The sequence below is a fragment of the Stigmatopora nigra genome, chromosome 8 (assembly GCF_051989575.1).
Source record: "Stigmatopora nigra isolate UIUO_SnigA chromosome 8, RoL_Snig_1.1, whole genome shotgun sequence".
NCBI lineage: Eukaryota > Metazoa > Chordata > Actinopteri > Syngnathiformes > Syngnathidae > Stigmatopora > Stigmatopora nigra.
In genome coordinates, this window is record NC_135515.1 from 7,439,566 (window position 1) to 7,462,223 (window position 22,658).

Genomic DNA, 22,658 nt, shown 5'->3' on the forward strand with positions numbered 1-22,658 from the left:
GGGGATCATGCCTCCAGGCTTCATGTGTCCACAGTGTGGTGCCCTGTGATCAGCATTACTTAACTAAAACTAGAGAGCAGGGAGGCCTTTTTTTTGTTGAAAAAATGTGGTTTGAGCTACTGATTAGAATTCAACCCGCCTCTTCCCTCTTCCATGCAATTTTACTTAGATATTACACTTTGGAGAAACAACACTCATCTTGACAGCTTTAACTGACAACATGTCAGCAGTCTGCAAGATGAGCTGTGCAAGGTGTGTAATTTATTGGAACAACTAACCTCTCTGCTGCCTCTACCGGTGTGACATCTGCCCTGCCTGGTAGCCGAAAGCTTCTTGGGGTAGTCAAATTTCCTTCCACCTGCAAAAAAATATGCTTGGGTTAACAACACTTTAAATTGCCCTTAGTGTCAGAAACACTTGGTCATGGTGGAAATGTAGCAGAATGATTACACCCTCAAGTGGGTAAGCACGTGCACACATACTGATACAATTGTGAATTCATATAAAGGTGTTTTTGCAGACTGAAACCCTGTTAGGGTGCGACTTAAGTAGCTGATGATTTTTTTGTTCTGGTGGACAGCAACATTATAGTCTTACTCCTCTGTAATTCATGAAGGATTTTTTAAAACTTGGTGGCAATCTAGCATTGATTCTCACAGCTCATTTATTTATTTTAGGCACGCTAATTAATCAATTGAAAAAATATTATAGTCTATAGGTTACACAGTTGGTTATTACTTCCAGCTTATAGTGTGATGCTACTATGCTTAATTAAATGTGTGCAATAAGTGCTTAAATAACAAGTTGACATTTTGATCTAGTATTTTAATATTGGTCATAATATTACATTTGTCTTTGTGTCTGTAATAGATGACCAATTTGTCATAATAGAGTAAATGCACCTTAAGGAAACATTTTGATGTTTTTAGTGACCCAACAAACAGCCTTTTTTTCCTTTGTTGTTGACAAATTAAACTGTGGAAAATTGGTAAATTAAATAGTAATTTTCACCATACAACATGTCCTGTTTGATGCTGTCAAGATTCCCATGTCCATTATAGCAAATTGTTAATAATGATGAAAACCTTTCAGAACTTGAAATGTATTGACAATATTTCTTAACTGAATCTTGTTGCTTAGTGATGTTCCAGCATAACATCATTTAAAATTTTCTACCCTGTCATTGTCTATGCTCTCAGGAAGATCATAATTTTTATTGTTGAATATAAAACGTCCTATTGTAGTCAACTAATAAGAAAAAGTATGCAGGCACTTGATGGTAAACCATGTTATATAAAAGGAACACTATTCTGTTTGTGAATAGTTGTTTGTCAATATACTGTAAACCCTACAAAAGGTTAAAAATCACTTCAGGATGTACATTGCCACAATCTATATAAAATTCTCTCCCATTACAAGGGTGACAAAGTCAGCCTTTATCCTCTATGAGAATAATAGCTGTTTAAAATGCACCCTCTTCCATTCCCCTCTCACAACAGTTAAAAAGCAAAGGCAAACTCAATGCATTATTCATTGACTAAATATGCACTAAATGCCTATTGTGATAAACACAATCACTTCAATGTTGCCATCTGGTAATCAGGAAGTAGCATTCATACATGGCACATGAATAAAAAACTAAGTATTTATTTCCCAGATGTTTAAAAATCTAGAAATTTTAAATGGCACCTGTTGACAGCTAAGTGTGACTACCACAAGTGATGTGAAAATTACCTAGTTGACATTTTGCGCTTCACTCTTAGGTCTTTCGAATAAATACTCAATAGCAACCTAATAGGAAGGGATGCAAAGAATAGTGTCGGCGTTCAATGCAGTGCTAATTACTGCACTAAATCTTATTTAGATGCACTCATCGCGGGCAGGACGGTGGTATTTGGTTGTATTTTACAGCAATAAAACCAAGACCACATAACAAGCTTGTATCCAGGGAGGTACACGGAAGGGAAAAAAACAAATGGTCCTTGAAGAGTCTATCACATACACACGGACAACAGAGATAGCCTTTGATACTGTGGATGTTTTGTATAGTTGTACATTTATTACTTGGAGGTCTTCTGATAAGTGTTACCAGGGCATCTAGTGTACAATCCCAATTCTCTGCGCCATGTTTGAAGGTCACAGCGTGATTTAAACAAACATCTAAACGCTGGTCGCTATAAATATTGGCAAGGGCCACTCTGAAGGGTGTTCTTGTGTGCTTTCTATACTGCTTGACAATCGTATGAGAATGATAAGATGTGATCTTCTCAGTCACAGTGGTTGAAGTGAATAGTTAACTAGTCAGTTAAACCATGATATTGATTCATTGTCAATCTCTTGTTATAATTTTTGAACTGACATTTTGGCAAGATAATTGGCACCTCGATCAGATCGACGTGTTTTATGTCTCTCGTGCAAGCATTTGCTGAATCGCTTTAGTCTTTTCATTGGATGCATTCAAGTGTGGCGATACTAACTAACATGTCTGAAGGCCATTAAGGTGTTTGACACGGGGCTCCAATAAGACCAGATGGGATTTGTTTGCAACAAAACTCCTTGTCTGTAGCAGATCATGGCAATGAACCACATAACCGCAAGTTTTAAACGAGATGGCTATGCATGTGGAGAGCAAAGCTATGCAGTATATTTTACTGTATATTGCTTTATTTTACACAAACGATTTATTTTACAACATTTTTTTCTGCCTGACTTTGGTGCTGGAAGCTAGAAGCCAAAAAGGTACGGAATCAGATATAGAATTGAAATAGCACAGATATGTAGTGCTATTGGCAAACCCCCAAAAAAACTAAGCAATATACTCTAGGTGCACAGAAATAGAATAGTTCCGCTTTGAACCTGTACACATTTAGATCACAACCCACAGAAACCAGCATAGTATTCTATAGTAAGTATTAAAGACAGCGAGAATTACAAAAAAATGAGAATTCCAGAATGTAGAAATAGAAACAAGAACTATGAGGAAAAAGGTAACAGAATTGTTGAAATGGAGAGCCAAGGTTGTGAAAAAAATCACATTTGGCACAAGAAAAGAGTCCTGATTGCAAAACAGCAAGGAAAAAATATATATATACATATATAAATATAGGAAAAGAGCTTCACTTGTCTCAATTGTCACCTTAATATATGTAATTTATTCATCATAGTTGGAGCAGTGAAGATGTATAATTTCCCATACAACTCAAGATGAGCCCTCAAGGCCCCCTCTGTATGTTATGCGACATTAAATGGGAATCAATATCTTATTCTAGGCATTTGTTGATATATTTTTCGACCCTGCATGTTTCATGCCGTAAACCATTCTATAAATATTGCATTTTAGTGTTATTTGCTTTTCCTGCTCTGCGCTTTGCCATGTTACAATGATTGATGTGGAATTAGACGCAATGTGAGGAGGAGCACAAAACACAAAAGCCCCAATGCGTAGCTTTTCTTTCCAACATCCAGACATGCTTGTGCACTAATGAACTTCAAACGCCTTCCATCTCGACACATACTTTTGCTGTGTGACAGCTTGGAAACGACCCAAAGATGGGATGCTGTTTTTTTTTTATTCTTCTTCTTCCTGTCTGCAGTTTCTGCTGATTTATTGTTACATCTGAGCCTTTCCAAGTGAAGAAAATACCACCAGTATAAACGCAAAGAATTATAGCCGGCACAGTCAACAAGCTAATGCAAAAAAGGCCACTCTGATCATATTATGGCTCCGTATCTTTTTCCATTACTGGAGTTTTTTTTATATGCGTGTTTGTGTGTATGTCATGGTAGCACATAAATGAACTAGTTAGCTGTATGGGGTTCCGTTGTAGGGATTGTGAGGCCTCTGGCGACTGAGGGTGGACTAATTGGTTTGGAAGTGCATTGTGAGCTGAGGTTGAGAACAGTGGGATCTCAGGCCATTGAGGGGAATGCAAAGCAATCACAGCTAATGGTCACAGCAACAAAAAAACTCCTCTTTAAAGGCATTTGCTGAACAATGTGTTGTTTTACCCGTTTTTTTTTCATTTTGATGTTTATGGAACTTGCCTAGAAATTTAGTTCCCTGAATTATTGAGCAACAATTAGTGTTTGTTGAACAAAGGAAATGTAGCACTCACATTTGTCATTTTTTTAGGATAATTGATTTAAAGTGACAATGTAATAATTCATACCCTTTTAGAATTGAAACATTTTTTTATACCAACGCATTGGTAGGCAATTTTTCCATCTGAAATTTGAATCACAATAGAATTGCTCACGAGCCACAGAATGGAAATGGAAATGGAGTCTGTCGGCTTCCTACTTCTTTTATCATTTCAAGCCAAAAAGATAAATGCAAATTCTATAACTTCTCCTCTCCAATTGTGCAGTGGCTGTACTTTTGGTTTTAATCAATATAACTTCATCTATACCTCGGTTTTGATGTTTCCTGGGTTGAAATGAGACTGTCCGATGATTTGTAAAAGGTGCTGATGGCGCCCTTTTCTCCCCCTCATCTCCGAGCCTTCTTCAATTCCCAGGGTTTAAGTTTCACTGCCAAAAAAAAGAAGAGCACTGAGTGATATGCTATCAGGGAGCAAAGCCATTGGAGAAAACGGATGTTTGACTTTGTCACTACACTGACACTGATTTATTGGTACAGAAAACCTAATTGAACATTTCAAGTTAATAGGTAATAAATCAATATGCTTTATGTCCTTTACAAAGAATGAATCTGCTTTTTAAAGTTGCTGCTTTGGCAGGTCATGCATTAGGAGGGCCATATAGAATTTTACTATTTAAAACATCCATACTAGAATGATGAATTTTTCAACACTTATGCATGACGGCGCTAGATGTCCAATCCATTTGGACGGGGAGGGGCAAATGAACATATAAAATAAAATATTAGTGAATTGATCTGTTTTTGAGGTTACAGAAATGGTCACAGAAAAGATTAAACCACACCGCTGTCTTTGTAGGAAGACTATGAAATTTTAACAACCAAAGAAATCTTTTGGAAGTTATTCGATTCGAAAAATGGGCCCAGGAGTGAGCCGTTTTTATTTTTTTTGACCTTTTTTTTATTGTCTTTCTACTTCCAAGCATGTGATTCCAGTCCTTTTGCCAGAATGCTCTCCCAGTGAACAGTCCATCCCTTGTGACACAAAATGGGCCGAAGTTTCTCTGGCAATTTTCTTTTGCTCTTTTTTTTGTGGGAGAAATAATTAAAAGAGGAAACCCAATTAAGCCTGCACAGAAATCTGATCCATGCCTGCGTGATTGAACACCTTCCCCTGAGGTTAGGACCCCCACGCTCTCATGTGTTCTCCTATCAAACCTCCTCGCCCTAAATTCTCTCGATATTCTTCTTTTCTTTTTTAAAATCATCTCTTCTTTTTTCCCCTCTCCATTGCGAGCTATCAAGGAACAGGAGCACTAGCAGTTTTTTTTTTTTAGATAATGAAGTAAACACTCCCCGCAGCGCTTGCAAAAAATAAAAATAAAAAATGCTGATGTATGGAAATGAGTTCCTAGTTTAGACTATTGAGCCTTATTTCATTCTCCTGAAGGGCGACTCCTCATTTTGCTTTTCCCTTAATGCTCTTTAGGTGTATTATTTAAGAGCGACGTAGACAAATCCAAGCCTGGAGCTGGCGGAGTATTTTACTGTCCGGAGGGAACGTTTGGATTCAAAGCCCTTTGTGCTCGTTGACAATCCAACTCAGGTGTGTTGCAGTAGAAGCGCTAATGGGGTACACTGCTCTTTAGGAGCAGTGAATATCTGATGGAGCTTATTAGAAGGTGGCATTTTATCCTGTTAATACCCAAAGGCAAGCTTGGAGTCTAGAACAAATCCAACATTCTACTGTGGAGCGTTTGCTGATGTTGGCCAGGCTTTCTGTTTGGAACTGGGAGACTGGCAGGTAATTATCACTGCTGGGTCTCCCAGTTTAAAGGGATTGGGCTACTATAACCATCAAATACTGTAAAGGGGAAAAACAACCAAAAACACATTCCAATTTTCCCCAATGTTGACATTTTAGGGAATGAGAGCACATTATTTTTCTTAAAAATGGAAAGGTTCAAAATATTTTACTAGTTTTTTTTAAAGGTAACAATGTTTTATTGTTTGGTTTGAGTGAAAAATGTGTCTTGCTTTTGGGGAAATTTAAATGTGGGGAGAAAGCGTGTTGAAGTGTCTATAATTTAATCATATTATGACTCAAGTGGTTCCTGAAAGTCATTAAAATGTCTTTCCAAATGATTCCTTCTCCTTGCCACAACCCTTACATTTCTATTATTGCTTTTCATCTTTTCTTTTTCAAGACTCATCTGCAAGTTATCACACTTTTTGGAAAAGTTCACTTCCTCTCCGCACTCCATTTCCTGAGAATAAAGAGGTTAATGCACATCAGCAAAGCCCTAAACCGGCCCATTCCTCAATTCAATGGTATTCAAACATGGCTTTCCTCTGCAGGTAATTGAAATTGGCCTGTAACCTGGCTTTCATCAGACAGACAGTGAAAAGTCATTCCCTTAATTAGACTCCTGATATTTGCCCACCTAGCCGGAAGCACTGTTGCTGAGGAATCACACAGCGAATATTTGTTTTGCCACCTTTGAAATTTGTCCTCTCTGGGCTTCAGGTACAGCCAAATGCTATTTTCAAAGTTTATTTACATTACCCAAAGTAAGAAAATATGGCTTCCACCTTGATATAAAATGGATAGAGGAGGCCACTGTGAATTCACTTGTGAAAAAACATACACTTAATATATTTATTATTACTATATGCTTTCCTTTAACAAATGTAGTCACTGTCTAGCAAATATTTCAGTTTTTCTGAGTGGCTTTTGCCTAAATTATAAATCAGACTATTACTCCTTTTTCTTTTAGATATGAACTTGCTTGAATGTGTCCATCATGTCTGCATTCACAGGGGAAATAAAAGTGAGACATGGAGCCTTGCAACAAAGACCATTAGCAGCCATTTTCAATAAGTCAGTTATGGTCGTTTAAAGTATATCATTCTCGCTCTCACAACTCCCTGTTTCTCCTCTAAATGAGATGAATTTACTCTATTGACCCATATCATTATCCAATCAATAAAATCAACACTAATGCATTCAAAATGATTCCAAATGCACCTTTAGCAAGTGGTGCTTCATACCTACACTTCAAATTCCAAGTTTGTAAATGAGTACAGAAATGAGCAATGAGGGCGATGCGTGCACGTCATCACAGTAATTCATCTTTTTTTTTCTTCCTGGGTTACAAACTTGCAACCCGCTCCCGTATTAACCTCCACTGAGGTCATTGGCACACTAATCTTTTCTCCTCGACGTCCTCACTGATGAATGCGGGATGCCGTGCCCCCTTTCTTCAAACCAAAGAAAAAAACAATGTAAACCCATCTCCTTTCTTTCTAGTTATGAAAAGGTCCTATTATAAAAATGCATTGGTGAGCCTCTATCTTCATTTGACTTAGGTAAGCCACTCTGACTTAACCCCAACTGTGAAAAGGGGTAATTTTGAAGGGCAACCCCAAACAAGAAATTGTTGTCATTCACATTTTTCACTGCTCAACCATTCAATTATCACTTTAAAAGAGTGTGGACGTGTGTGAAATGAATTGACTTTTCCTTCTAAATGCTCCTCTCAAAAACGTATCCATCCGTGTACCCCTTGAGGGACATTCACCTGACAAAAATCCTTATAGACTGTTCTCTTAAATCCATTTCCCTTCGAAAAGAAAAATGAACGGCGGGTCTCATGTCAACTTGGCGGAAGGCGGAGGATAGCACGCCATCGGATTACGGTGAGAGGGCGAGGGGAGGCGGGGTGATGGTGGAAGGCATCAGTGAGAAAAAAAAATGCTTTCATCTGTTTGACTACTCCAACATCTTCAAAGCGAACGCATTGACTTGTTACACATTAACACTCTTAACACGCACGCGGCAAGCCAACAGATCCCAAAACACACACACACACACTCACACACACACACAACGTGCTCCATGCTTACCACAATGTCAACCAGGACACTGTTTAGAAGATAGCAAAACGTGCATGTGCTTGTACAGGTGGAGTGTGTTTACAAGCCATGGGGAAAAAAAGAAAACATCTGGCAAAACATGTCAGCGCCTCCCTTGTTTCCTCATCAAGTTATTGAGGTCTTCTCTCACAGGCGGACTTGACGGGCATGAGTGACTCAGGTTAAATTAAAAGCTGCAAGCGGGGCTAAAAAATTGGACAATATATGCCGACAGCAAAATGGCCTCAGCAAAAAAACTTGTAAATGTATCACTGGCCATGTCAGGGATACTTTTGTCCTATCAAGGCTCATTTGGGTGCAGTAAACACTAGAATGTGTCCAAAAAAAAACTACTTTTTTACCAATATAGTAGGCTGTTGTACATGTTATGATGGTCATAAACCCAACTATTTTTTAATCAATCAGCAGAATCATTGGGCTGGTGTCATTATTATCTATTTCTACTTAAATAAATAGAGAATTCAACAATTCGCAAATTCTTTCATTTGGGCTTCATTCTAAACCTGTTATCCTCCAAAAAATAAAAACAGAGACATCATTATAACTGAAGCAGACAAACTTTGTTAGATGTTGCTTCGTGACCATATCTGCCTTTTTTATTGTTTGTTTTTATTTTTCAAAATAGCCTACTATAGAGATCACTGAATTAGATTACAGTAGGGAACGGTGAATAACTTTGGCCAGTCAGACATAAGTACGTTGGAAGTATATCTGTTTTTCAATCTGATTCACTGCTAACAATAAACATCACATTTCCTGACCATTCCTCCCTGTTCGTATGCATTTGACATCTGCAAAATTTGTATATTGTGGCTGCAACTAAAAGCAGTGAGAGTGCCATTTATCAGAATCAAACCCTTGTCACTCATATATTTTAAAGCACTAGTGTGTCTGTCTCATGAATTTTTGATGTTTTTGTCAGTTAGGAACACAAGCTAGCTGTTGAGAAGGGCATTAGTTTACACAATGAGGGCTCTCTCTAGTGAATTGTGCAAGTTTTTCGAGCCGAGCAGGGGCACGCCTGGGGCTCTTTGGCACTCTCGAGCACTGTCAGATGCTAGTGCCACTCACGTGTGTTTTGCTTGTGTGAGTGGGTGGATTGTGTGCGTGTGCAATGTGACAGCAGTGGTACCTGGGTGAGCAATGAGCAGTAAAGTCCCTCACAGGCCATCTGTAGCAAATAGCCATTCAGCCTGCTCAGAGGTCAAACGCGGCAAGGCATGCAAACCAGCAGGGCTCTTTTGGTTTGGCACCGTCATCGTAAGTGGACACCAAAACTAGGGCCATTTATTTGTACGAGCCTGCTGTGTTTTCTTATATCCAGGTAATTTAACTCATTGTCATCAATTCAGTCTCAGCCTACAAAAATGCCCCCCCAAGCAAAAAATAAATAAAATAGGGTCCTTTGCACAATGTAATCCAGTACCCCATTGGCATGAAAAATCCATTAAATTGCATATAATTTTTCCAAAAGACTCATAGAAAACTTCACATCTAATTGTTGATATAAGTGCGGTATCAAATCAATAGGCTCAATGTTGCAGGTCAATCCTGCACCAGACAAATAATATATATTTAGAATATTAAAACTAAAGAAGCAATCATTTGAAGAAAGATGAATACTATAAAAAGTGGGAAATATTGCTTTAAATCTAAAATAAATTAAAAAAAAACATATTACGAGGGGAGCAATTTCAAAATTAATAAAAACTAAACTGTAATGAAAAGTCCTGAATTATTATAAGGTAGGATTGGTCATGAAATAACATTCTGACTCTTATCAACCTTCATTAGCATTGAAAAATGGTTTCATTCCAGTGGGAAGTACAGTATCTCAAAAGCTTCCCATTTCTAATTCCCTGTAGACAACCTCTTCTTTAAGGTCTGGACACAATCTCATAACCACAAGTGATAAGACTTTGACAAATTATTCGATTTGCAACTCTCCACATCTCCACTCTCTCATTTGTAACCTAATTCTCAATCAGGACGGCCCGGTGGGGCGAGTGGTTAGTATGTCGGCTTCACAGCTCTGGGGTCCTAGGTTCACCTGTGTGGAGTTTGTATGTTCTCTCTGGCCCAGTGTGGGTATCCTCCGGGTACTCCGGTTTCCTCCCACATTCCAAAAACATGCATGGTAAACTGATTGGACACTCTAAATTGCCCCTACGTACGGGTGTGAGTGTCTCCGTGTGCCCGGAGACAGCTGGGATTGGCTCCAGCACCCCTCGTGACCCTCATTAGGATAAAACGGTTCAGAAAATGAGACGATATGAGAACCCCAAATCAAAAGTTTCATTTCAAATAGCATTTGTCTCACTTTTTTTAGTTAAGCAACAAAAAAGAGGCGGAATTTAGGTTTGAAAGTGACCCCCGAGGGAGTGGTTATGGGTGTAATGGCAACAGATGAGCGGATTGAGTGGGCATGGGCTGCTCCCTTTTTATGCTCATCCAGTCAAATTCCACCTGTTTCCTGCATCTGGCCACAAAACCCTGGCTCCATCTTTGTTTTTCTGTGGGTTGATGCATTGGATTTCACAAGCACACACATCTGCATTTTAAACGCCTTTGCAGTAAAAGATTTGTGGCTGTTTGTGCTCCCACAGTAGGCCTATATTTGTTAGTTTTTCACAGGTTTGAAAGCATTTCATGGTTACATTTGCAGCTGACTTTTCCTCTGGGTTTCCTTCTGTGCGTCAGGTAAGCTTCTAATAAGCTCCAAACTTGACTCAATCTAATATTTTTTCCGGTCTTTTTTTTCTCTCCTTTTTTTTTTTTGGGACCCACCGCTGTTCTTCCCGTCCGTCTGAACTTGTCACTTTCACGAGACGAGAGAAAGAGAAAAAAAAACAGCGCAGCCAATGATCTATTCTCATTTGCATCAACCCTGAATGCATCAAAGCCACTATATCCTCAAAGCACTTCGGATTGCATATTCATTTTATTCCTTAAAAAATTCTTGGTTTCTCTACAACTGCAAGAGCTGATGCAAGAAGTGCCAAAATTTTCCTGTCACTGGACAACATTGGCACTAACTTTCTTCATCCTACCCTGTGTTTGTTTTTGCTTTTCTATTGTTAATTTCAAGCTTTGCACTCCTGAAATGCCTCCAAGACAGTAATGGCATTTGTCCACACTGCCGTGAGGCAAAAAAAACTAACAAAATCCTAAGGTCTTCCATCTTGTGTGCAGTTCATATTTGTGTTCAGCTCAGTGGCATTTATAAGATATGCAATACAAGCCACGCAGATTTGTATGATTATCAACAATGTGCAGAGGATTTGTGAATTCATGCATAGCTCCATGTTTTTTAAAGAGTTTGTGAACTTGGGGACACTGAATTAGAAGTCCCACACTTTTGTCATTGTGAAACAGATTGTTTTGAAATTTGGTAGTTATGTTTCAATTCTCAAAGTCCGATTTAAAAAGGTAAAAAATGAATCAGGGCTGATTAATTAGTTGCAACCTTATTTTGCATGCAGGTTGTAGGCAATGCAGATTTAAAAAATGCTGCCTCTGGTTTATGAATTGCATTAATTAATTAATGCATTGATTTTGTGTTGCGAAAAGAATTAAGAAGGCTAAAAAGTCATATTTTTTCATGAATTTTGAGTTCATTTATGACTTAAAATGCCACCCATGTGTGGAAGAATTCATATTTTTTCGAATTTTGTGATAGTTCTATGAAAGATAGCTGAAGTTAAAAGGCAAAACAAAGTGGAAGAACACCCAAGAAAACATTCAGGACTGTCATGTAATACCCGCAGGGGTAAACATTCACAATGGATATATACGTAGATATACTGAAATCATTCTAATGTGACAAGATGTAATATAGTTCCAAACGTGCTGCATTATGTAGAAATCACATTAACACATTCCGGAGGCGGAGATGCGTCCACGTATTGTCCAACAAAACAAAAATATGTTTTTCGACGGCATTAGTCCGAAGAAAGCAAAAGCTGTGTGCTGTCTGTAGCTGCCTCTCAGACTACATTAAGGCTGATGGCGACCCTGTAAAGCGTTTTGGTGTTCTCCCTACTTATGTTCAGTCCCCTAGCTGGCGCACTAAGTAACATTTGAGTGTGACACATTCAGGCCAGCCGCCTCCTGGTGTAGATGTTTACTCGCCTGACTTCGGTGTGGGCGGACGTGGGCTCAATTCCCTTTCTGAGTGCCCCATGGCGCACTGGCGACCAGTCTAGGGTGTAGTCTGCCTTTCGCCCAAAGATAGCTGGGTTAGGCTCCAGCAACTCTCGCAACCCTTTCAAGGATGAGTGGTATGGAAGATGAATGAATGAATGAATGAAGATTCAGGCCACAGCTGCTTTAGCCTATCGGTGCCCTCATACTTCTGTCCTCTCCTCTTAATCACTAACGTAGGCGAATGAAGACGGAAGCTTCGCGACTCAGATTCGGACTGTAAAAAGGGAAGGGGAAGTCTTTGGGGAGTTGTCCATCGTATGAAAGAGAAACAAGCAAGGCTTTTTTTTTCGTATTCACTGGATAACTCAGTGATGTGTATTTGTCTGTGTGGGTGGTCACTAGGTTAAAGAAAAAGAAAATTTGATTTCTCTCGACTGTTGCTGAAAATGTGTTTGTTGTCACTGGAATGCAATAACAAGACACCCAGTATGAATGGCCTTCATTAGGTTATCACAAGGTTCTTAGATTTCTGACAAACATCTATGTTTTTAAAAAATAAATAGACTGCTTATGGGCTAATGTATTGACAATGGGTTTTAGGAAGGATTGACAGTTTAGGTTACTCAAACTTGTTTGATAATACCATTGTATAGTCTGGTAATCTGATTAGAGTTACATATTACAGTAATCAATAATCTGATTACTGTAATCCGTTCATGTTTTAATTAATTTTTTTTGTGTTTAGCGCAATCGTAATAGTACAACAACAACATTTTGTAGTAAACAGTGGTTTATATACCTAATTTAAAGAATTGGGGGGGAAGGATGGATGGCTAGATACACAATATTTTTAGGGGGATTATATTCATTTATATAAAAATAATTTCAAAATTCCTGTGGCAAGATTTCAGACTTGCCATTTCTTCATATTGAGCGCTACTACTTTTCATTTGGAGGGAATCTCTCAAGGGTTATATTCCCAGCTCGAGGGCTAAGTGCAAGTATTGCATTGTGCACAAGAAGGGCCTGTGGGTTGGAAAGTAAATGAGCAGAAAGAGAAACACATTTATAGAGAAGGGCGTTCTGTAAAAAGTAGAAATATCTGAAAAACAAATAGCTGCTAGGACTGCCGTGACTTCATTTATATTTTGTTTGCATCCTGCTGAGAAAGTTGAGAGGATTTGAATAGAAAGATACAAATTCTGAATTAAAATATAGCAGTCAGAAATGCTAAGTGACCATATCAAATCACAAGACAGAAGAAGGATTCTGGCTTCGTTCAAGTCCTGTTACAGGTGCGCTCAAAAGTCCCTAAACCTTGCCCAAAGTGGTATCCTAGCAACCAGAGTGTTGGATTAAAGCTCCGTCTCCCACCTCTATCAGCAGCCAGCTTTGTGACTGAGACCGCATTGAGACAACTGGTGGGGTTCTTCAGAGTACTTCAAAACCTTTTAATTTATACTCGAACTTGCAAAAAAAGACATTGGATTGGACAGCTATCGTCGATAAGGGCAGCTAATGAGTTCAAAAGGAAAATAACAATAATGAAGCCAGAGGGACTGACCTACTTGTGATGGTGTCCAGAACACAGCTGCTTGTTTGATATCAAGAATAACCATCGTCTCCTGATGCTTCTGTTGTCGTAGCACAATGGCTGTGTGCGCACCACTTGCAGCTGCTTGTCGTTGTGTACATGAACTGTACATCTATCTGCATGATCTAAATATGAATTAAAGATGATACAATGTCACACTAGAAATTTAGGAGGGGCCGTGCAATGCAAAAGCAAAACAATAGGGACTATGCAAGATTCTTTTTGTTCTCTGCAGGTTACATAGTTCCCAAAATAGCAAAATTTCAAAACTCGTGAAAGCAGGACACATTCACATCTATTAGAAGAAAATTAAAAGATTAAGCACATGGTCAACAACTGAATACCATTGGACAAAAAAGAACATATTCAAATTATGGGCCATATTTAGCATAGTTTGTTGTATTGTCAATAATTTTGTTTTGTGGTATGCTCGTCTTCAAATCATCCAAAACTAAATCGGAACACAATACAAATATCCATGTGTCTGCTATTAGGAAAAATGCAATAAAAAGGTGAATGGCTGGATAAACGCCTAGTTATGAGGGTCTTCAGTTGTGCCAAAAATTCACTCCTAAGAATATACAAACACTTAGTAAGATATTTCTCCACACTAATAATGTAAAGAATGATAATCCAAATAAGTGCACATCATATTCAACAATGCTTTTCGAACCATATAGAGCTATCCATAAATTACAATGATTCTTTGATGTTGTTGTTGTTGAATTTATGGGCTATTTCTGGATGGAAGGGATACTGTATATATAATATGTATGTAGGTGTGTGTACTAAGTCTTTGGATGTGAGTTGAGCACCAGCCATGGGAATCAATCAATACGCCGGATTGTGTGACGAGCTCATCTCTCGTCTTTTCTCATTCTCTATCTCTCTTTTCATCAACAAGCTGAAGGCCAGCCTCACTCCGTCATGAAATGCACTCATGAGATTGTGCCACTAATGATAACAATCTCTGACTGTAAATAGAAAAATAGAAGAGAGCCAAGTGTACTATCTCTACACGTTATCTGGAACAGTAGAGCTACCCACCTAACGTGCGTAGTTAATCTCATGAACCAAAGTAAATTAGGATTATTGTAGTTTCATTGAAGGAACACATTGCATGTGCAATTGCAGTAATTTCACAGAAAGATGTTGATGAGCAGAAAATGTGCGCTTTTGGGGTGATTAACTCACTTATTTGTTCCCAGTGAAGATGACATAAACAATTTGGAGAGAATAATGAATTGGATGTTTATCCCTCTTAATGGCAGCGAATGGGTTAAATGGGACCTCATTTTAAAGCTCGGAAGGGCTTAAGAAAGCATTGCTGTTTTATTGTCATGCATAAAATGGGTGTTTTGTCATGTTTTGTTGGAGTTGGGATCGCATTTAACCCCATTAAAGTAATGGGAAACAATATAAAAACCGCATGGCATCCAATTTGCTCTTTGTCCTCCAAATAAAAAAAAAGAAGGATACGTTGACAGGGCGGAAAAGAGGGGAGTGGCCTGCCATGTTCCTCGCTGCAGTGTTGTGCAGACAACATAAATCATGCAGCATGTCCGCACATCAGTGATGGATGACCAGAAAAAGAAGTAGGCCACTCTACATCACTTGTGATCTGCAGCTTCATACTAAAGCCAAGTCACAGACGTTCTACAGTAAATAGAGCAGCTACTCGCCACCCTCTGCGTCCTTCCACCCAGGCTTGCTCAATGTTAGAAAGTGTCAGAGTGTAATTTAGACATCCATAATGGAGACATGATGTTTCAGCATGGGGATGAAGACGAGCCAGGGTGACGGCTACACTGCAACGGTGACAAGAATGTGGTCTCACTTCCATTAAGGCTGTGGAGTCCCTAAACCAGGGTTGCCAGACCTATTTTTATCAAGTCCCAAAACGTCAACAGACTTTCCTACAGAGGGATGTTTGTGTGTCTGCCAACTAGTGCTGCCACAATTAATCAACCAATTGACCACTCCTCCAAGAACAAATTAATATAGACAACTATTTTAGAAACACAAGTAGACTGAATCCTACTTTTCCACTCTTAAAACCTGGTTCTAAAATGTTCCTTGTTAATCATTAAGGATTTACATAAGCATTCCAGATCTGACCGTTTTGCGCATAGAGTTTTAAACCCATGCCCTAAACATTACATGAGCATCCAATTTATAATAATCAAGTTAAATGATTACGTTTTATTTTCATTTTTTTAGGAAATCAAAACTGGAAGTGAGTTGATTGCACTTTTGACAAAACATTTGTTCCATGGCTTCTAAACCACGGGGTACTGCAAAGTAATGGTGTCTTTTGTGAAAAATACAATCGGGCAGACAGAAATGCACCAATAGTCTTAAGAATGTTATGACTCATTGTCTTTGTTTGACTGAAATGTTTTTAAAAATCACGCCAGAAGGGGGAAAATATTTTTTGCTGTCACTATGGCAACTAATTTGGAATGAGTGGTTTCACATAAAGGATGTATTATAATGAAATACTTACAAAAGATGTGTTTCTCCATACACGTCTTTGTAAATTAATCATGACAACTATGAAAGGGCAACCATGAAGTTATAATGGTCACATTCATCCCACCTTGTCATAACCTTGTCTTTTCTGTCTCTTAATCAGTTTCTATTTTTAGGTTTTGCGTTCCAAATTTAGTCATATATTGTGTAGTGAAGGCAGGAAAGTAGCTCTTCAAACCCTATAGCTTGTATAAAGGAAAGGACGGTCACAACAAATACCTTTTACAATCATTACTCACCTCTCCTCACTCCCTGTTGCTAAGTGTCTCTATTTTCAGGTGAGTATATGGCAAGGTTATACAGCTGACGCCACATTGAAGCATATTCCATCCTTAAAAGCTTCAGCATGAAAACATTGCAAGGATGCTGCCCAACTGCCCTGCTCTATCAACAATATAGTGGGGGATAGTTGGATTGGAAAAGAACTTGTGTGTGGCACTGTATGATGTTTTCCCCCAGCTGTGACCAGAATAAGCTGGCGCTCATTAAAGCCTCTCCTCTCATTCATCCGAGCCAACAATTGAAGCTCAAAGCATCACATATCTCCTGTCAAGCTGCCATTTTGTTTTTGTTTGTCTTTTCCTCCGCTGCTTTGGGCCACAAAGTGAGCCTTACCCCAGGTCCACGCACCATGATTCAGAGGAAGTTGGCAGCAAGATGCTCCGTCTTTATCATTTCCTCATCAAACATGAACGCCCCTTCTCGGCTCAAGGTTCTTCGCTGGCTCCTTGCCCAAAGAATGGAGTCTTTTTTTTAACTGCCCGGGTGGTTTTGTTGTAGATGAACAAACGGCCAGCGAATTGAAACCACCGAAATGAAAAGGCTATAATTAGTCTTTTGATGGGCAAAACATTTTAAGTGGGGAAATAAATATGTAGTGTCAGAGGGGAAATAGAAAGTACAAATTTATTTGGAAATGCATATGCAGTTGAACTCAAAAAATAGAAAAAGCAAAGATGGCATCTTAATTTATCCTTGCGTTGTATTATATTTAGTTTGTTATGTTATTAAAATTCTATATTTAAGTATCGTTAATCAATGGTGATATTATAGTCATAATTTCCAAATTCCTGTTTTTCATTCCTTCATTTTCTGTACCGCTTTCCCTCTCAAGGCTCACAGGAACATGTATAAATAGTATATATTTTCAAGGTATCAAATAATATACATAACAAATTGTAATCATATAATTTTCATAGCCTCATCACAAGTAACTCATTCACTGCCATTGACGATGATAGATAACCAATCCACTTCAACTGGAAGGCGCTCTGAATAGCACTGACTGTACATAAAATGAAACAATCTTTACACAAAAGCTTAGAGGGAAGCCGTGAACCACATTCTAACACATATCATGGAATGTAGATCTCGTTGACCTCTTCAGCCTATTCGCTGACCTTTCAAATGTCTTGGCATTTACATTGTGCCCATACAAAGAAGGCCGCCAAAAAACATAACACCAGAGGAATGAATTATTGATGCGGGAAGTAACAAACCCACAACAGCACATGGACCAAACCACCGCTATATTTCATACCTCGTCCCCGACGCTTTCTTGGCTTATCTGACAATGCAGGCTTTTCATGTCATCGAATTAATTTGTCCCACCTTTTGTTTTTGCCAGTAGCTGGCGTCATCATAGATTCGCCACGGAATACGTCGGGTGGTAAGCGGATGCTCATCTTTGTCATGCAGCCGGAGACAAACGCCCTTTACAAGCCTAAGCTCGTTAGATTAGTTTTTATTTTCCTCTCTCTCACTACCCGTTTGACTGCAAACACTCTGATGTGCCGTATCATTGCATTTGAGCTGACACCATGCTGGCTTTAATTACAGCATTACACTGATTGTTAGCAGCACGCGCCCACCTATTTTAACGGTTTAAACTATTAATGGAAGAGCAAGGACACTTCTACTACTATGGCACTCACGTTATTGGAGAAAGACGCCACATGCAGCCAATATTCAAGTCAATATTTTGTTTTGATGCACATTAAAACTTATCCGTTTACATGCGCAAGTGTACTGAGCTTTAAATCATTCATTAAATTTCTATTGCATGATTTCATTATGTTTTCACTCCGTGATGAAAGAGAGAAATTTATGCATTCAACCAAACTTATGCGACCATGGTACTTTCCTACCACCAATGAAAAACAAAGTTCAAGTCTACAGTAGGTTAATGATGTTTTTGACATGCATTAGATATCAAACGGATTTTAAAAGGGCTTTTCGCTGCAATCTGGCCAATGTGGGAGTGTTTAATTAATACGTAAGATGGCACCAATCAAAGGCGCTCCTGTTATTTCCTTTAAATGTGCCAATTAAATCAGCATACACCAAAATGTTGTCTCTGCTAGAGCTGCATTGTCCAGGTAAATTAAACTAAAAATACAAATAAATTAGATGTGGGTGGGAAGATAGCATTCCTCAATGATGCTTTAAGGCACCATGGATATTGGAAATGGTGGAACATTTGTTTTGTTTTTTGTTTTGTTGTTTTGTTGCAATTTTGGGCCTTGCAGTGAATGTGTTTCACAGACCAGACAAATCATTCACTTCCTAGAATCTGCTTATCCAGTTGAAAGTTGTTGTGCAGCAGGAAACAATTGTAGTCTTTCATTCCACCACTCGAATGCTTCCCGTTGATTTGTTTATATTTTTATTTGCACTGACCTCACACTGTTATTTCTTTTTGCTTCTATACAAAATCTGACAAAACACTAGGCCAAATAACATCCTTCTACCAACTGTTTCAAAACACAAAACCTGCAATAAGTGGAGCAGAAACCTGTTATTGACCAAATAATCATTCTTATTACAGCCTCCCAAATTCATTGATGAAGCAGAAAACTGCACATTTTCCTGCGTCACTTCTTATAAGATCACCATAGCCGATAAATGTTGCTGTCCAATCACCAATAACACTACTAATCTCTTTGGGATGACTGTTAGAGTATGTAATTAAAACTATTGATGAACTGGAGATGCATTTTTACAACTCAGTGTCCTTTTCCCAGATCATTTTCATGAAGTCAAGCGTCCTTCTACCAGATGTTGTCAAAAATGTGCCTATTTAACATTTTACAAGCCTAATAGTACAATATGACCAAGGGGAATTAATTCCCATTAATCAGTATGAAGGTCATTAATAATATGTCATCAATGTGTTGTCATGTACTGTACATGATTGGACAGGGAGCTCAATGTTGCTTATTTTTAACCAAGCGCTTTGGGACAGATGTCAGTCTGCTTGTTGATGGATGACCTGACTTTCTAAGTAAGGTCCGTCTGTCTCACTTGATCACGCAATGACAGTTCAAAACGATGTTAAATATTTGATGAAAGCTTCCCTGGCACTAAATGGCAAGCTCGCCTGTCATATTAATACGAGAAGAGTAATTAACCAAGAGTTGAACTGCTCTGATTTCATACTTAATACCCTCTTATTTTTCTGCAGATGTGGATTTCAAATATTTTTGTTTTGTTTTGTTAACAATACACGAGTGGAGTTCACAAGTTTCCTCAAAAAGGAGTAGTGAATAAACCTAAACTTTCCTTTTGTTTGTTTTTTAAACCAGACATATTAGACTTGTATTTTGCCTTTGGAGCCCAACTTGTCGATCTTGTGGAAAGTTGCCTAGTATTCATGGGTCTTCAACTTCTTAATATAAACAGCTAAGAAATGTGTTTTCAGAAAAATATTTCTATAGCTCTGGTAAAATTTGCATTCTCATTTGACCAAATAATAAAACAATACTAACTCTCAAGGGTGTCAATATTATAACTTGTATGAATATAATCACATTTACAAATAATATCATATTGACCCAATTGACATAGATAGACCCATTGACAGTGATAGACAGCAACCAATCATCTGTTGCAGTCAATGGCTCATAGTTTGAGCTGTTCCAAATCGTAAAAGCTAAGTTATATGGGGCCTTGTTTAATTTAGTAGCCTCACTTTTTAGCGTGTCTCCACAATTGTTGAAAGGCTTCAAACAGGAGCACTGTAATATTCTCCTTTATGGTTGTGAACAGGGCGCACTTGACACTTGAATTGTCACTCCATGAGGCCTACATTACATTCCAATTCAACCCATTTGCGGCTCTAAATGACACCCAACTGAAGACTTGTATTCATTCAACTGCAGGCAGATAATCCTCCAAACAAGAATGTCTATTCTTCTCCTGCTTTGTATTATATTAAAGTAATTGCGCCATTAAACAAAGAGGAGGTGCGGTTGTGCTGGTGTATTTTAGATCAATTAACAAACTGGTAATTAATTTAAATCCAAGATTGGTCCCATTCAACCCAAAGATTAGCAAAGAGGCACTGGTGGAAGTTAAATCTGGAGTCTTGAAATTACATAGTGTGCTTCTTTTTTCCAACTTTTCAGGACTTTTTGTTTTCACTTTTCTACTCTGTTGATCATCTCATCGCGTCACGCCGCCATTGACATTCTCTGCTTAAATTAACCTGCAGAAAATTGGCCTTCTCCTCGTCTAGGCTTCATTCAAATCATCAATCATGTCATATCATTGTGCTATTTCTCCCTATGCTGCAGCAGCCTTGACTTCTCTGGACTGCAAAATGAAAATAGGACTTGCTGTGCTCTTTTGTTCTCGGCGATCAAAAATCTATATTTTAAAGATTCCATATTAATTATATTGCAACACCATTCAGTGGAATTGTAGCTCATTTCCTTTTAAATGTGCTCCAAAATCTCCACGTATGCCAATTTCTTATGGCGGATGTACCCTATAAATGGTTAAAGTGTTCATTTAGTTTTAAACATTGCACCAACAATCCAACCATTTTCTTCGATGAAATGTTCCTGCATAATTTTTTCAACTCAAGGGAAACTGCCAGCAGGTGCTATCTTTGAGTATGAAACAAAGCCGCACAGCATAGACATTTTTTTTAATCAATCATTCATTCATTCATCTACCGAGCCACTCATCTTTGGTATCAATTAAATTTTTATAGCAAACATCATATAAGCCACCCTGCCACTTTATCAAGTTATCCCAAAATTATATTCCTGACTTGTGACATTTGACCTCATGCCCCCAAATTTACTTACTTTCCTATTACTATCATAATAATCTCTGAATTCTTTATTCTCTTTTCTACACAAATACACGGAGCCGAATACATAACCTCCACCTTGGCAGAGGTATGATCATGTGACCAGATATAGATAATCGTACAAAGGCAGTGAGTGATTGTGTATCAATTCCATTAACGGTGGTAGACAACTGATCCATTTGAACTAAGAGGGGCTGACAACCATCATTTGTTTTAGTTATCCTAAAATGAATACTACGTCTTTCGCCATCAATAGCAGCCAATGGGGGTTAAGTTTACCCCTGGAAGTGGTTCCATCAGGGCTGAGGGCACTGAAAACTCTCCTTAAAGCACACCATTTATATTCCGGTCATACTGAACCCAGATCATGAGATGAAACGGGCAGAATGCAAAAAGGCTCTAGAAATGGGGAAACTTTTCTCCTATTTCTAGAGGACATAAAATAATTGTTAACCCAAATCTCAGCACATTAATAATGTGGTCCACTGGGATGCACAGTCTGGAGATGTTGCTGACGGGTCTGGCTACCATGAAGTAAATGGAACAAACCCTTTCAAAATTAGTAAAAATTCAACTAATCTAAATGATGCATTTACCTTTTTAAAAGAAAGTTACTCTTTTTCTCATTAACAAAAAGATTAACATCATCTTTTTGGTAAACTGTGGCCTATGTGAAATCCATACGTGGACGCCAGGTATTATTTATACCTAATTTTATAGATAAATATATTATAAATATGTGTTGCGTGTGCAATTTCTCTCCGAGCTTGTGTGGATTTTCTCCAGGTACTCCGGTTTCCACCCACATTCCAAAAATATACTTAGCAGGCTGGGTGAACACTCTAAATTGGCTTGAGGTTTAAGTCCAATGCCAAGACTGTCACAATGCATTATGCACTGGTGTGCCAACTATCAGAATTGAAAACTTTATCTCCCTTGTGAGATCTGTTAGATGTATCCATATTGTTATTTATTGAGTTTTTTTTTGTTGCAAAAGCAGGGAAAAACATGCAAACGCACAATCCATGTTTGCACACACCTGCGTTATCATGCGATGCAGAGCTGCTTTGCCAACCCGCCTAGCAAAGCAGGACAATACTGTAAATAATCCAGGTGCCCCGAGGTGTGGCGCTAATTTATAATACAAACCATGAGACAGGCTAGCATATAAGAGTACACCAATACATACACCCGCCCTCAAAGACGGACAGACGTCTGCCGCCACACGCCGTCGTGTGAGAATTAATTCGGTA

The 22,658-nt window shown here is 38.5% G+C and overlaps 2 protein-coding genes across 4 annotated transcripts in view; one reads left to right on the plus strand and one right to left on the minus strand.

Annotated features, from left to right (window-relative positions):
- dph1 (diphthamide biosynthesis 1) overlaps window positions 1-22,658 on the minus strand; it is a 123,830-nt gene that overhangs the window by 47,769 nt on the left and 53,403 nt on the right. For all 3 annotated transcript variants that reach the window (XM_077722278.1, XM_077722277.1, XM_077722275.1), the window contains exons 4-6: window positions 13,746-13,900; window positions 4,410-4,530; window positions 279-358 (exon numbers count right to left, since the gene is read on the minus strand). The gene's annotated coding sequence lies outside the window, so the exon portion shown is untranslated. The remainder of the gene's footprint in view (window positions 1-278; window positions 359-4,409; window positions 4,531-13,745; window positions 13,901-22,658) is intronic.
- The window catches only part of rtn4rl1b (reticulon 4 receptor-like 1b), an 81,581-nt gene that overhangs the window by 16,246 nt on the left and 42,677 nt on the right, over window positions 1-22,658 (plus strand). The window lies entirely within an intron of this gene.